The sequence below is a fragment of the Staurois parvus genome, unplaced genomic scaffold (assembly GCF_062004578.1).
Source record: "Staurois parvus isolate SC_StPar_1 unplaced genomic scaffold, SC_StPar_1.0 ptg000086l, whole genome shotgun sequence".
Classification (NCBI taxonomy): domain Eukaryota; kingdom Metazoa; phylum Chordata; class Amphibia; order Anura; family Ranidae; genus Staurois; species Staurois parvus.
In genome coordinates this window covers 11135962-11151370 of record NW_028317882.1, presented here as the reverse complement: position 1 = coordinate 11151370, position 15409 = coordinate 11135962, and the positions used below count along the sequence as shown (strand labels likewise).

General features: G+C 39.1%; 1 protein-coding gene across 4 annotated transcripts in view; it reads left to right on the top strand.

The window, feature by feature from the left end:
• The window catches only part of MAST3 (microtubule associated serine/threonine kinase 3), a 282906-nt gene that overhangs the window by 27444 nt on the left and 240053 nt on the right, over window positions 1-15409 (top strand). The window lies entirely within an intron of this gene.

The window sequence follows — 15409 nt, the reverse complement described above, 5'->3', positions numbered from 1 at the left end:
CCTATGTACTTCCTTTGTTTTTAAATTGTGGTTAATAGTATATATAGTGTGTGTGTGTGTGTGTGTGTGTGTGTGTGTATATATATATATATATATATATATATATATATTATTTTAGTCTTCTAACTTATATTTATGTGTGCTTTTTATGGGTTTTTTATTTTTATTCTTCTGTTAGAAAAATCAAAAAAAGCTATAAATACAAATTATATTATAAATAACACATCACAAATGGAAAAAAGAATACAACAAAATAGTAATAAGAAAGGACAGGGGAAGGGGAAACTTCTCGAGGAAGCAATTTAAAGTTTAAAATAAAACCATATTGGAATACCAAGACTAATAAAATTACTAGTACACCATAAACATAAATTATTAGTCCAATAATAATAACATATACTATTTATCACTTAACAGGTGACCCTCTTCACTTTTTTTAATTTTGTTATGCTGCAGCATGATACTACAGTTGTTTAAATTAAATTTGTTTATATCTCATTGATATGCACTCAGTACCCCATAATGACAAAGTGAAAACAGAATTGAAGAAATGTTTGCAAATAATTGAAAAAGGAAAAACTGAAATATCTGATTGGCATACGTATTCAGACCCTTTGCAACAACACTTGAAATTTAGTTCAGGTGCTCTTGATCGTTGCTAAGATGTTTTTCACTGTTTGTGAATGCACTGTATGTAATCTATAGCAATTCTCCAAAGATGAATAAACGTTTTAAAATATTTTTATTGTAAAAAAAAAATATTGCCTTCTATTCTTATATATATTTTTTAACTTTCTGTTTATTGAATAATTTTTAACTGTCAATTACATCAATGTCAATTTGCATTAGATATACAAGTAATGAATGTAGTAAAAGTACAAGATAATGTCCAAAAGTGTACATCATCAATAAAAAAAAACTGAAGCCATGAGCCAAAATACCGCTGTTGGAGCAAGCAATGATATAATTGATGACATGGAGGAGAGCATGGGGATCATGTACATGCCAGTTAGGTTAATCAGCCTGCAGGCACATGACTATAAGAGGGATGGGGGCAATCAGTTGTTATAACTATTAGGGGACCTTGTCCCAAGGTCTCCTAGGAGTTACATCCTGCAGTCACTGCATACCAGGTGGCATTTTTTCAATAATCTAGGGCAGGGGTCTCCAAACTTTCTAAACAAAGGGCCAGTTTACTGTCATTGAAACTTCAGGGGGCCGGACTGTGACTAGTGGGAGAAGAAAATGCCCTGTGTCAGTGGGAGTAAACAATGCCCTATCAATGATATTAGGGGGTAGGAATAGTGCCCCAGGCAGCTCAGATGGGCACTGATATGTGGCATTGATGTGCACTGGTAGGCACTGATATGTAGCATTGATGTGGCATTGATGAGCACTGACAGGTGGCATTGATGGACACTGACAGGTGGCAGTGATGGGGCTATACTGATGATCAGTGTACATGTCTCCTCTGAGGAATGCGGATTACTGGCTCTCTTCTCCTCACAAGCTGTCAGCGTGACAGCTCGTGAGGAGAGAAATGCGGATAACCGACATTTCCATATTTACATGCGATCAGCTGTGATTGGACACAGCTGATCACATGACAGAGCTGATGTCTTTGGCTCTTTCCGTTGATTGGCTGTGTCCCAGGGACACAGCGCACTACTGATTGCCATGCTGCGTGCCCCCAGGGGCACGCAAGTGCGGTTTGAGTGGGAGGACGTCATATGACGTACTCCCAGAACGAGAGAACCGTCTTGCGCCCGTCATTTCCTTATATGGTGGGCGGGAGGCAGTTAAGGAACAACCTCAGTTCAGGAATAAGGAACAAATACTTGTCTTAGAAGTGGAACATATGCCAATAAATCCAGCATGCATTATGTTCTTTCAGTTTGTCCTTGAGGGCAGCAGTCAGGTGTTCCATATGTTGAATATCATTCACCCTGGCAAACGATTACGGCTTGGTGTTTACTGGCTGGTTACTGGCCAGGGAAGCAGCAGATCAGACTGATCTGTGTCTGATCAGCTACTTTGGAGGCCAGAGGAGAGATAGAGTCCACATCTCTCAACAAAGAGGACTTGTCGCAGCCCATGTAATCATGGGATGTTGTTCATGCCTTGTGATAGCAAAAACGTTGATAAAAAAAAATGTAAAGAGAGTGTAAAGTGTATTAAAAAAAATAAATAAATAATAAAATTAACAAACATTTTAAGTGCTCCCTTCCCTCTGTGCTCATGTGTAAAGGTGAACGTATACATAGGTCGCCCACTCATATGTAAACAGTATTCATGCCACACATGTAAGGTATCACCTTGAATGGTATAGAGGGAGCAATAATTCTAGCACCAGACCTCCTGTGTAACTTTAAACTGGCAACCAGTAAAGGCTTTTAAAGCATCGCCTAAGGTACTGTAGTTTGTCACCATTATAATTTTAAAGGGTGATATGTTAGGTATCTGTTTACTCTGCATAACATCATCTTCTATATTTTACCAAGCAGTTGGGTATTATATTGTGTCTTTGTGCATTAAAATTCATTAACGTGTATTTTTCCCAAAAAATTGCATTTGAAAAAATGCTGCGCAAACACCGTTTAACATAAAAAATTGCAGCACCCACCATATTCTCTAGGGCAGGGGTGTCAAACTGCAGCCCTCCCGCTGTTGCCAAACTACAACCATGAGGCAATGCAGTGCTAACAGTTAAAAGCATGACTCCCAAAGGCAGAGGCATGATGGGACTTGTAGTTTCTCAACAGCTGGAGAGCTGCAGTTTGACACCTGTGCTCTAGGGCCTCTGCTTATTAAATAATAATAATATTATGAAATATATCATGTTTGGGGTTTCTAGGTAATTTTTTAGCAAAAAATGCTGATTTTTACATGTAGGAGAGAAGTGTCAAATTGGCCCAGCAGGCAAGTGGTTAAAGAAAATAAAGTTGTAAATGATTAAAGCAGATGTGAATGCACAATAAACAAACATTCCAGCATTAGAGTAAAACACCACTAGCAAAAGAGTGGGGAACACCATAAAGCAGAGGTCCAAGATTCAGTACAATGGTAAAAACATACTCAAGTATTATTAATTGAATAATTGTTTGACTATTTTTATGTGTAGGGGATATACTGTAAGTATTTTACAGAATGTGTTGATTAAAGATTTAGCCATTATCAATATTGAATTTATCATTAGGATGTCTAGTTAATAAAGTAAAGTGGATTAGGAACAGGTCTTTTAGAGTGCAAAACAAAAGTTTCCTTTAGAGAAAATTTGGTTTAGTATTTTTGTGATAATATCTAATGTATCTTGCCAATATGATATAATTTGAGAGCGTAAAACCCAAAATGTCTATAGGAGTTTACAGAGATTACATTTTAAATAGCTAGTGTTTACATTTGATTTGAGCTGTTAGTTCTGTATCGATATCCAGTGTAGCTAGGATCGTCTGAAGCGCGCTTCATGTTTTTCTACTACTGTAAAAGTTCATTTTCCGTTTCGCATTTGAATAATATATATAATATTGTATATCAGACAGTGGTATTAAAACGCATTGTAAAGCATGGTTGTGATTAGATATGAAAAAACTATAATTTGAGATAGTTTTTATAGTGGGACAAAATGTCTCACAAAACATTTGATTTTTAAATATGTAGTTGCTATATTTATAATTCAAGGACAGTAGTTATATATGCCTTGTTAAGGTCTTGCAAAATTATTGTTTTAATGATAGGGTGGTACAGAAATTTGAGTATTCAATTATTTTGATTATGTGGAAAGCCATATAATATATCTGTAGGTCATGGAGACCCCAGCTTCCATTCCTTGTTTAGTGTCATGTTCCTAACAAAAATTGTTGCTTGTTTTATCATTCCAAACACATTTTTTAAAGTTTCTTTTAATAAAAACATGTAATAATTTTGATTGAAATATAAGTAAGCCTTGCTAAGATTTTAAGGAGTATGCCCATTTTAGCTGCACAGGAAATTTGTAAATTCTGTATAAAATTGTATTCTATTTTGTATGATTTAACTATGTATTGTACACTGCACTTATTGTGCAAACTGCACTAATAATGTTTTGATTACGTTTGCATTCCTTCAAGTCCTGATTAGAAATTAGCCTGCCTACGTAACGCCCCTTGTTATCATAAAAGTTCAATTGTAATATTAATATGATAGCTAAGTAATCATGTGTATAAGCAACTTAAAATGCTCTGAATAAACAAAACCATTATTTGGAAAGATGCTGTGTATCTTTTTGTATCTTTTTGTTTCCTGTTGCAGTAGTTATTATTAATTTGGAACTCTTAATCAATACGAGGATAGGAGTTGCTTATCGATAAACTTTCCAGAACATAGCTAAATTGAGCTTCCTCTACCAAGTCACGTACAGCCATTTTTCAATCTTGAAAGTTGTTGTGTTTTGTTTTGTTTAAGAAGGCATGCAGGGGTTGTAGAGGAGCATTTCCTTGCTTTGTGTTGGGAGCAGGGGCGGACTGACAACTCATGGGGCCCCCGGGCAATAGGGGATCATGGGGCCCTTGTGTCCTTGCCCAAACTCAAAAAAGCCTATGAAAAAGGTACCAGGGGAATCTCATGGGGCCCCCTCCTGACCCCGGGCCCTCGGGCAGTGCCCGAGTTTCCAAATGGTCAGTCCGCCCCTGATTGGGAGCAAATTGACAATATCTTGCTACTGACTTATTCTGCTTAACTACGGTAAGAGCAAAACATTTGACTGGCACAGCATCAGCCTTGATCCAGCTGTTGGCTAATCTTCTGGTAATCCACCAAAATTGTGGCATGACGCCATTTTGGTGTTCATTGAAAGATGTGTACTGTCTAGACTATGTGCCATTTATACAAAGAAGTGCCATTCACTTGTGTGAGACAGTTCACTTCTTGAAGTGATCCTATTAGCACTATCAATGCCCCTACTTGCATTATGTATTTGTTGGATATTGGCTTTAAGCTAGTGTGCATACAACACGGGTTGTATGGATTAATAATATTATACAACTTACTGGAAGTTTATTATTATTTATTGGAGCTACAAAAATCATTGCAATCTTACTATATTTGATGTGTGATTATATCTTAGCTTGTGTGATATTAGAGCCTGAAATCATTAGCCAAGCATGTTGGTAAAAGCAGTTAGTCTTTATTCTTTCCAAACAGGTAACACAAAAAATTGTTTTCTTCAGCATAAACAAATAGACCAAACACAAGTGGTTGAAACATAAAGATATGGCCAGCCAGCCAAAAAAACTGTGTCTCATGCAAGGTTAAAGACCTCAACTGCTCCAGGGGTCCCAAAGGCTAGATCACCAGCAGCTTAACCTTCCTTTTCTGGACTCACACCTGTTCCTTTTCTGGACCTACCCTCAGGGATGGGTTAATCTCTTCAGTATGAAAGTTCCTGTAGTCAGAGTTTGGAGGTTCTTTCCTACTGGAACATCTCTCCGAACCTCCAAATTCCAAGTGCCTAATGAGGAGTTATCAAATCCAGACAGTACGGAAAATCAGTCCTCTCCTCTCCAGTCAGACTGCTCTGGAACCTCTCACCCTGCATGGGTGAGTACTAACAATGCATTCAAATTTTCCCCTCAAAGGGACCACAACCCAATAGTGGTGAAATATACCTGCCAGCCAGGACCTGTGCCTGGTGTCCTATACACTTGATACCTTTCCTTAGGACAGAGTTAATCTTTCTTAGTGAATTTACTCTGCAAACAAGCTATGGAAAACCATGCACAGTACTTCACCTGTTGTGTCTAATTGACGATGTCCATGATCATTTATTTACTTCCAGACACAAAGGACTTTACCATACCTTCCAATTTGCCCACATGTTGCATGGGTTTGTGGCTGTATTTCTGAAGATATTACTTACCTTTTCAAAGTTCTTTGGAATACTTTTGAACAGCAATACAGCTGGGAAGTGTCTACAAGTGGGTTTTTTTTTACCAAACAATGTTCTATATTCATTATTTTCATATTTGATAAGATTGTCCACATGTTTCTTAAAGTGTAACTAAAGGAAAAACTTTTTTTTTTAAGTTTTGTGTATAGTGGAGAGGATGTAGCACATCTGTCAGGTTTTTATGGCTGTTTCTGTCCCCATAGAAAGATTTACCCTCTCTATTAGTCCTGATTATCACTACATCCAGAGTCAAAGTGAGAGAAAATCCCATATTTTATGCAGTCCCCAGAACAGTAATCTTTCAATAGGGACACTAGTTCTGGATACCCTGATGATAAGCATTCCCTCACTTTGTCAGGATTTCCTTTAATTTCTTGTTTTGGTTAAGGGACAGGAACTGAAGGGAAATCTCCCCAATTGGATCCAAAAAAGCACTGACAGAGGTTAAAACCATCCCTTACTCCAAATGAAAACAAAAAGCCTTTGCCAAGCTTGATTAAATGTATTTTGTGATTATATTTGTTTTTGATCTCTCTCTCCTCCCTTTTGGGGTGACAAATAGATTTTATTATTGTGATTGATCACACTGTTTAAATTTCTCTTCTTTCAGCCTATTGTATAGGTTTATATAGTCGTCTGTATCCCTGTTGGGCATATTTACCTTCTCTATTTGTCCCTGTGATCATGATCACCAGAGCTGAAAGGGAGGAAAATCTAACATTTTGAGTTGTTACCAGAACAGTAATAGAAGGGAAATCTTCCAATGGGGACTAGCGGCAAATGTCCAAGAGAATTTCCCTTCTAGAAAGATTTTCTCGATTCCTATTGTGTCACAAGATAGGAAGTGAAGGATAATCCCTCCAATGGGAAACAGACAAATAAATGCAGTGGTTTTATCATTTCCTACTCCATTCAAAACTAAAATTAAAAATTAAAATTGGCTCTAGCATATAATTGGCAGAGCATGTATCTCTGTATACTTAATAGGTGCTAATTACTATTTCTGTACAGTTTAGTATTCTAGCATCTACTATATTTAAATCAATAGATTTATGTATGGTACTTTGTATACAGCATACGGTATGTGCATATGGTACTTTATATTAGTGCATAAAAAAGAGAAGAGAATATGACAGTTAATATATAGCTCCCAACCATCACAGACCCTAAATTTTTTAAGTCCTATATATACACATGTGCTTCTCATCCTTTAGGCTGCTTTGGTCTAGTGGTCAAGCAGGTTCTTTCCTGTCTCGACAGTAGCAGTGGGCAGTCCTTCTACATAGACTGCATGGCACGTGCGTACTGATGGGTGGGTGCCACTCAGGCCAAGAGTACCTTGAGCCCAGGCTGCATGAAAATGCACCCCCATGGGGCTGGTGATTGACAACCTGAGCTTACAGGAAGTTAGTTGGATGAACCTGGGCATCATTCAGCCTTGAAGTTGAAGTGCACTGGACACCCTGGACACCAGAGCGGTTAGTCTGTGGGGAATAGCGCTGAGGATAAGGAGAGTAGTGCAGCAAAAGTTGCTTTTCTCATTATTAAAGATGCATGGCACCATATAAAAATAAAAGAGAAAATCCACTTGCACCTTTGCTTGGTTGAGGGGTGGGAGATTTTTTATTGAGCAGCCACCTACCTGCCTACTTGGTTCTGCTTTTAACCCTTAACCAGTTCTCCATGCATGCAGGTTAAAAAATTACCCTAAATACTGTACCCATGTTAAAAGCACAATAAAATGCAATGACATGTTAGTGAATCTTGACTGTGCAGTTGAGCGGGAATGTCAGTTGAGTGTGCAATTGATTGGGAACATAACATTCATCCTTTTTAAACAGTAACCTCCTTTTCCCATTAAAGAACAGATGTCATTAAATGTCATTGAATATATATTTTACTTGGCGCATGTCCAGTGAATGTGCCTTTTAACCACTTACCATCCACCCTACAGCAGAAGTACTGCTACAGGGTGGCACGGCTGCTCAAAAGCACGTATATATATGTAGCACACCCTTGGGTATTACTTGGCTAGATATATAGGTTCAGCTCCCACCTGAATCTGGTGACACCTCCGATTATACCTAGAACACTTCAACACTCTGAGAATATGTTTTATGGGCTTTATTGAAAAAGACAAGCCCTGAAAAAGAACTAGCTGATTTAACAAAGGTAATGTCACAGATACCACTTTGCATAACACAGTTAGTAAGAAGTCACTATTCACTCGCCAAAGCCTCCAAGAAATGACTGGTACCACACATACTAGGATGGTATATGAGGGTGACACTGACACATGAAATAACAATAACTGCTAATGAGGTATATCAGATGATTGACATTGGCTGTAGTGGTGCTATCTAAAGCAGAAATGTCCTACCTAACCACTGGTCAGTGGGATGAAACTTAAAGTCTCTCAACGGTGGGCCCTTTAATTAATGAAAGAGCGCTCACTCTCTGAATGGGAGAATATTTGTAATCCAGGGGTAGCAGGATAGCACAGTCTCGTTTAAGCAGAACCTCCCAGTGAACATTAAAATAGAAAAGATAGAGAACAACACTCCAACAAAGTCTTTACCATACAGGTGAATCCTGATATATTGACACTTGCTCAGTAGGTTTAGAGCAGCAAGTTTCTGTAGGGATTTGGAACTAAAACACACTCTTCAGCCACAGCACAAGTTTTGAGGAAACAATAACCAGTAGTATACAGTGACAGAGCTCTCTCATCAATCAGCAACAGGAATAGATCATTCTGAGCAGCTTGGGCTTTCCACAATCTGTGTTACTCTGAGAACTAGAGATTTGCATTTCCAGGTAGGGGCATGTGTGACGCACTACCCGCGCCGTTATTGGGACACTCGGTGATCGTTGGCAAAGCTGACAGGGGAGAGACTTGTGTGTAGACAACACAGGTCACTCTGCTGTCACAGCAGAGAGATACAAAGCAGCATGTCTCTCATGTAAAACAGCACACAAGGTAAAACACACACAGCACACAGTTAACCTTTTGATTGCCCCAGATGTTAGACCCTTCCTGCCCAGTGTCACTAGTACAGTGTCGGTGCTTTTTATTAGCACTGATCACTGTATTACTGCCACTGGGGATGTCAGTGCCAGTTAGTCAGTTCCCACCCAGTGTCAGAATGCTATAAGTCGCTGATCGCCTCCATTACTAGTATAAAAAAATTAAAACAAACATTCTACTATGTATACCGCCATTTGTGGACTCTATAACTTTCACATAAACCAATTAATGTACACTTATTGTGGTTTTTTTTCTAGCAAAGACATGTAGCAGAATACATTTTGGCCTAAATTTATGAAGAAATGTGATTTTTTTAAAATTTTTTGTTGGATATGTTTTATAGCAAACAGTCAAAAAATGTTTTTTCAAAATTGTCGGTATTTTTTTGTTTCTAGCGGAAAGAATAAAAAACGCAGAGGTGATCAAATACCACTAAAACAAAGCTCTATTTGTGGAGAACAAATTGACATAAATTTAATTTATGTACAGCGTTGCATGACCACGCAATTGTCAGTTAAAAAATAACACAGCGCTGTATCACAAAAAAATTGCCTGGTCAGGAAGGGGGGTAAATCCTCTAAAGGGAAAGGGGTTAAATAGAGCAAATGTACTTTATTGAAGATGAAAAAAAGCAGGCTAGCTAACATCTGCTAAGTAAAAATGCAGATTCTTTATGTTTCGTGTGTACTGCTCACTTTATTCTTGGCTTTATTAAGAATCCAGAATGAGGATTTCTCACTGCTTCTACCCGCATATATATAGTTCCTGGGCAGGACTGCTAGCCTAGCATCATTGGGTTTTCCAGGAATTTAAAGAGCCAGGCATTATATAATTATTCCAAATATGACTATGCTACCATGGCAACATAAATAGAAAAGATGGTAGCAAAGCTAACAAATCTGAATACATGGTGATGTAAGCAGGGCAAAAGAGATGAATGTACACAGGAAGTGGATCTAGAATATATAACCATCATCATGTTACTTATCAGTGGATTGAGTTCGCTGCTGCCCTCCCTATGCACTGGAAAGACAATTGTTAATATCTCCTAGATTGTAAGCTCCCAGGATCAGGGCCCTCCTATCCCTCTTGTATTGAACTGTATTGTTGCTGTATTGTCTCCCGTTATATTGTAAAGCGCTGAGCAAACTGTTGGCGCTATATAAATCCTGTATAATAATAATAATAATATTTATTTTACAGACCAGAAAATGTGCTAACTCTTAGACCTCAAAAGCAGAGTGTGCAACCGAAGAACTAGGTACCACAAGCACAAAAATATATAGTTGTGCTCAAAAGTTTGCATACCCTTGGGGAAATGCCAATATACTGTGTGACAGAATGCCTGTCAACTGTGAACTGCTTCCTCGCTGCTGGGACAGAGGACCAAGGTATTATAGCTGGGCATTGCACCCAAGACTAGGCGACACTAGCTTCACTGCAAACTGGAACTGTTTATTGAACAGAAATACAGATTTTTATACACTTACACAATAAAACAAATATTACACATTAAAATAAACCTAAACACATAAACATCCCACAATGGTTTGGTAACAAGGTAAAGTGGACATAATAATAATCAGATCTCCAGGAGGACTAGCAGACAGACAGAAACAATAGGTGACTCAATATACTCAATAAACAATAGGAATGCACACCTAGGAGGCACACAATGGTAGAAAGACAATAAACACATAACACCTTAATAAACAGATTAGAGCAAGAGTCCTCAGCATCAGGTTTGTCTTGAGCTGATTATATCAACATCTGCTTAGAGTCTCTGAGTCTAGGAAGGGGAGGTTGAAGCAGTAAATGTTGGTTTGGACACAGAGACCCCAAATCTGTATCCTGGTCCTCCTGTTCTCAGAGTCTGTGTGTTTCGGGGTCACATGGACTTGAATCTGAAGTAAACTACCCCAAAGGTCCCCCTCGACACACACACGAATAGAGCCCCCTGAGATACCAGGGCCATGGTCAGCAGGCAAGAGGCTAGCCTGCACTCCACTCCAAAAGCCCCTGTCCCAGTTGGTTCTGTCACATACTGTATGTACCATTTTTAAAGAAAACAGGAGTGAGCAGGCAAAATCATTTCTTTTATTTCTTAAGGGATACATATTTAACTATAGGTCATAACAGAATGGCACAATCATGAAACAAAACATGGCAACAAGTAAACAAATGAAACAAGCCCTGTTCAAAAATCTGCATACCCTGTGTATTGCCCACTTTAGCACCAATGACAGCATGCAGTCTTTTGTAATAGTTGTCGAGTTCTTGTAGGTTGTATAGCTGCCCATTCATCTTTGCAAAATGCCTCCAGGTCATGCAAAGTGTTTGGTCATCTTGCATGAACCATATGTTTGAAATCTCCCCAGAGAGGCTAAATGATATTAATGTCAGGAGAATGTGATGGTCACTCCAGAACCATCACCTGTTTCTGATGTAACTACTGGAGGGTCAACTTGTCCTTGTGCTTAGGGTCATTGTCATGCTAGAACGTCCAAGAGCGTCCCATGAGCAGCTTTCGAGCAGAAGAATGCAAATTGTATGCCAGAATTTTCTCATAACATGCTGCATTCACCTTGCCATCAATTTTCACAAGATACCCCTTGCCTTTAGAGCTCACACACCACCAAAACATCAGTCAGGATGGTATTCTTGTCGCTATAGGCCTTGTTGACCCCTCTCCAAACATAACTCTATTTTGGTCTTGTCACTCCAGATTACATTGTGTTAGAAGCTGTGTGGTGTATCAAGGTGTTGTTGGGCATATTGTACCCACGTTTTTTTGTGGCATTGGCACAGAAAAGGCTGGTTTCTGGCAACTCAACCAAGCAGCTTATTTTTGTTCAAGTATGGTCGTATTGGGCTCCTTGAAACAACCACGCTGTCTTTTTTCAGAGCGGCCTGTATTTCTCCCAAGGTTACCTGTGGGTTTTTCTTTGTATCCTGAACAATTCTTCTAGCAGCTGTGGCTGCAATCTTTCTTGGTCTACTTGACCCCCGAAATTGCAACAATTTGCTTTATACACAAAAATAGACAAAGATGTCCACCAGTGTCCAAATTGTAAAGTATTCGATGTGTGGCCAATGATACCTATTTACTTTTAAAATATAATCTGCTGCAGTACAATGTATATTTTTCTGTTTGGTGTGCTTATTTCTCATATCTATATACATAAAGTTTAAAGCACACCTTGTAACAGCGAGGTGTGAGGCTTGGAGTGTAGTAGAGACAATAAAAATAGTACATGATGCTAAGAGGCATGAGACATTGCATAAAACAGAGAAGTACTAAACATTAAATAGCAGAAATGCTTTAATATACACTGTGTGCACAATTATTAGGCAAGTTTTATTTTTGAGGATTCATTTCATTATTGAACAACTACAGTGCTCACGTTCAGTCCAAAATCTTAATAAACCTCAAATCAGAATAATTAAGAAAAGTGAGGTTTTGGCTTTCTTAGGAGAATATGTATGTGTGCACAATTACTGGTTAACTAGAATGCAGAGTGCAGAATTATTATGCAACTAAATGAAAAATGAAAATTTTCCCATCTCACTTGTTTATTTTCATCTGTTAAAGTGAGAATAATAAACAAACAACTCAAATTTTACAAATAAACATTTCTGACATTTCAAAACAAATCAGTGACCAATATAGCCACCCTTCTTTTCATCAACAGTCATAAGCCTTCCATTCATGGAGTCTGTCAGTTTCTTGATCTGTTGATGATCTACTTTTTGTGCAGCAGCAACCACAACCTCCCAGACACTGTTCAGAGAGGTGTACTGTTTTCCTTCATCTTAAATCTCCCATTTAAGAAGGGCCCACAAGTTCTTTATAGGGTTAAGTCAGGTGAGGATGGGGGCCATGTCATTATCCTTTCATCTTTAAGATCTTTACTGGCTAGCCATGCAGTGGAGTACTTTGATGCATGCGATGGAGCATAAATATCTTGGTCGTCTTGAAAGATGCAGACTTTTTCCTGTACCACTGCTTGAAGAAAGTGTCTTCTAAAAAACTGGTAGTAGGTTTGGGAGTTGATTTTGAGTCCATCTTCAACCCGAAAAGGTCATACTAGTTCATCTCTAATAATACCAGCCCATATCAGTACCTCACCTCCACCTTGCTGGCATCTGAGTCAAAGTAGAGCTTATTTGTCTTGTTCAGTGGTGGTCAGGTTTCAGCCTTCCTTACCTTGGCCATGTCTTTGAGCACTGAACACCTTGTACTTCAGGGCACTCCAGGTAGGTTGCAGTTCTGGAAAATGACAGCACTGGATGATAATGGGTTCCTGGTAGTTTCACGATTAATTCTTTTCAAATCTTTGGCAGATATTTTACAATTTTTGACTTTTCAGAGTCAGCTAAATCTCTTTTTTGGCCAATTTTGCCTGAGGAAAAGAAGCTGCCTAGTAATTATGCACACCTTGATATAGGGCGTTGATCTCCTTATGCCACACCCTCCCTCATTACACAAATACACATCACCTGATATGCTTAAATCCAATAGGCATTCAAGTTTATCAAGCTTGGAGTTGGACAATATGCATAAAAATGATAATTTGGTCAAAATACTCACTTGTCTAATAATTGTGCGAACAGTGTATACGCATCTGCATTCCAGCTGTGTTTCATTTGCAATTGAGAATGCATGTTATCACATGATACCACATATACATTAAGACTTCCATGGGTGAAGGGATGGACACTGCTCAACCGACCTCAGGTGTCCAATGTTAAAGAATTTTAGGAATAACCTCAGTCGCCATTCCGCCATGCTCTTTAACGCGTTTCGCCCCACGAGCAAAATGCGTAAGGGTGCATGGCCAGAACGGTGGCCGAGGCCATTCCTTAATATTGGACTCCTGGGGTCGGTTGAGCAGCATCCATCCCTTCCCTTGTATTGATTGACACTGAAATCGCTCGGACCTCACAACTCTATAGAAAGTAAAAAAGTTGGACAGGTCATATTTTCTAGAGAGGATAACTGTAAGCCTTGTAATCGATTCTCATAGCTGAGGTCCCCTATCACCCATATTAATTTAGTTGCCCTTCACTAAAGTTTCTCTAATTCAGCAACATCTTTCCTGTGGATTGGTGGACAAAACTGAATTGCATATTCAAGATGAGGCTGAACCAGTGTTTTGTAATAGGGTAGAATTATTTATTTATCTCTTGAATGTATGTCATCTTTTAATGCATGAGAGTAATTTGCTAGCTTTGTTAGCTGTGGCTTGGCATTGCATGCTATTGCCAAGTCTGTGATCTACAAGCACCTTTAGATCCTTTTCCATCACTGATTCTCCCAGGGCAACCCCTCCTAATGTGTATTTTTGGCACCCAAGTGCATAACGTTACATTTCTCAATACTGAACCTCATCTGCCCAACCCCCTATTTTGTCAAGGTTTTTGTGTGATGATGCCATATCCTGTGCCAAAGTTACATAGTTTATAGCAGGGGCAATGAATTAAAATTCATGGAGGTCTGGTCACTAAAATTTTCTTTCAGCTTAGGTCTGACTCTTAAGTTTGTGCTTTGACTCAGAAAAATTGTAGTCATTGTATGTTGCATAGTTAGTCTGGCTGAAAAAAGACAAATGTCCATCCAGTTTAACCATAAAAAAAAAAAAAGTTATAATCCTACACCCACAGTTGGTCCAGAGGAAAGCAAAAAACCCAGCAAAGCATGTTAAAATTTGCTCCTGCAGGGGAAAAAAATCTTTCCTGATCCCTGAGAGGCAATCGGATATTTCCTGGATCAACTTTACCTATAAATACCTATGTCTATCAAAAATATATCAAGTTCCTCCATCAGAGTGCCCCATTACATCAGATGTCCACATCAGAGTTTCCCCTTACATCAGGTGTCCCCATCAGAGTGCCCCATTACATCAGGTGTCCCCATCAGAGTGCCTCCATAGAACAGGTTCCCTCATCAGAGTGCCCCATTACATCAGGTGTCCCCATCAGAGTGCCTCCATAGATCAGGTTCCCTCATCAGAGTGACCCCATAGATCAGGTTCCCCAACAGGATCTCCTTATAGACCAGTTGGGATCCATCATATTGCACCTAAAGACTGGTAGAGTCCATCAAAGTGAACAATGGACCTGTACCTGATGGTCATGTCCCTGTAGTCAAAAAGGGAGCGAGAGCTTGAAAAGACGCGAGCTGCAGGGGGTGGGAGCTGGCTGGAGATGCTTGCTGCAGGGAGAGGGGAGCACACTGAATGTCATTGGTTGCTAAGACGCCACCTGTCTAGCAATCAGTGATTGCTGAGTAGCTGGGATCCAGCGCTGCAGACTGATGGGCTGACTGTCTAGACAGGAGCATCACTTAGTCTGGGTCCGGACTGAGGTCCGCCATTTCATGATCGTTGGTTTATAGGGTTGAAAAAGAGACAGGAATACTGGGGAGTGAGTTGTGTGTGAAGATTTGCAAATATCTT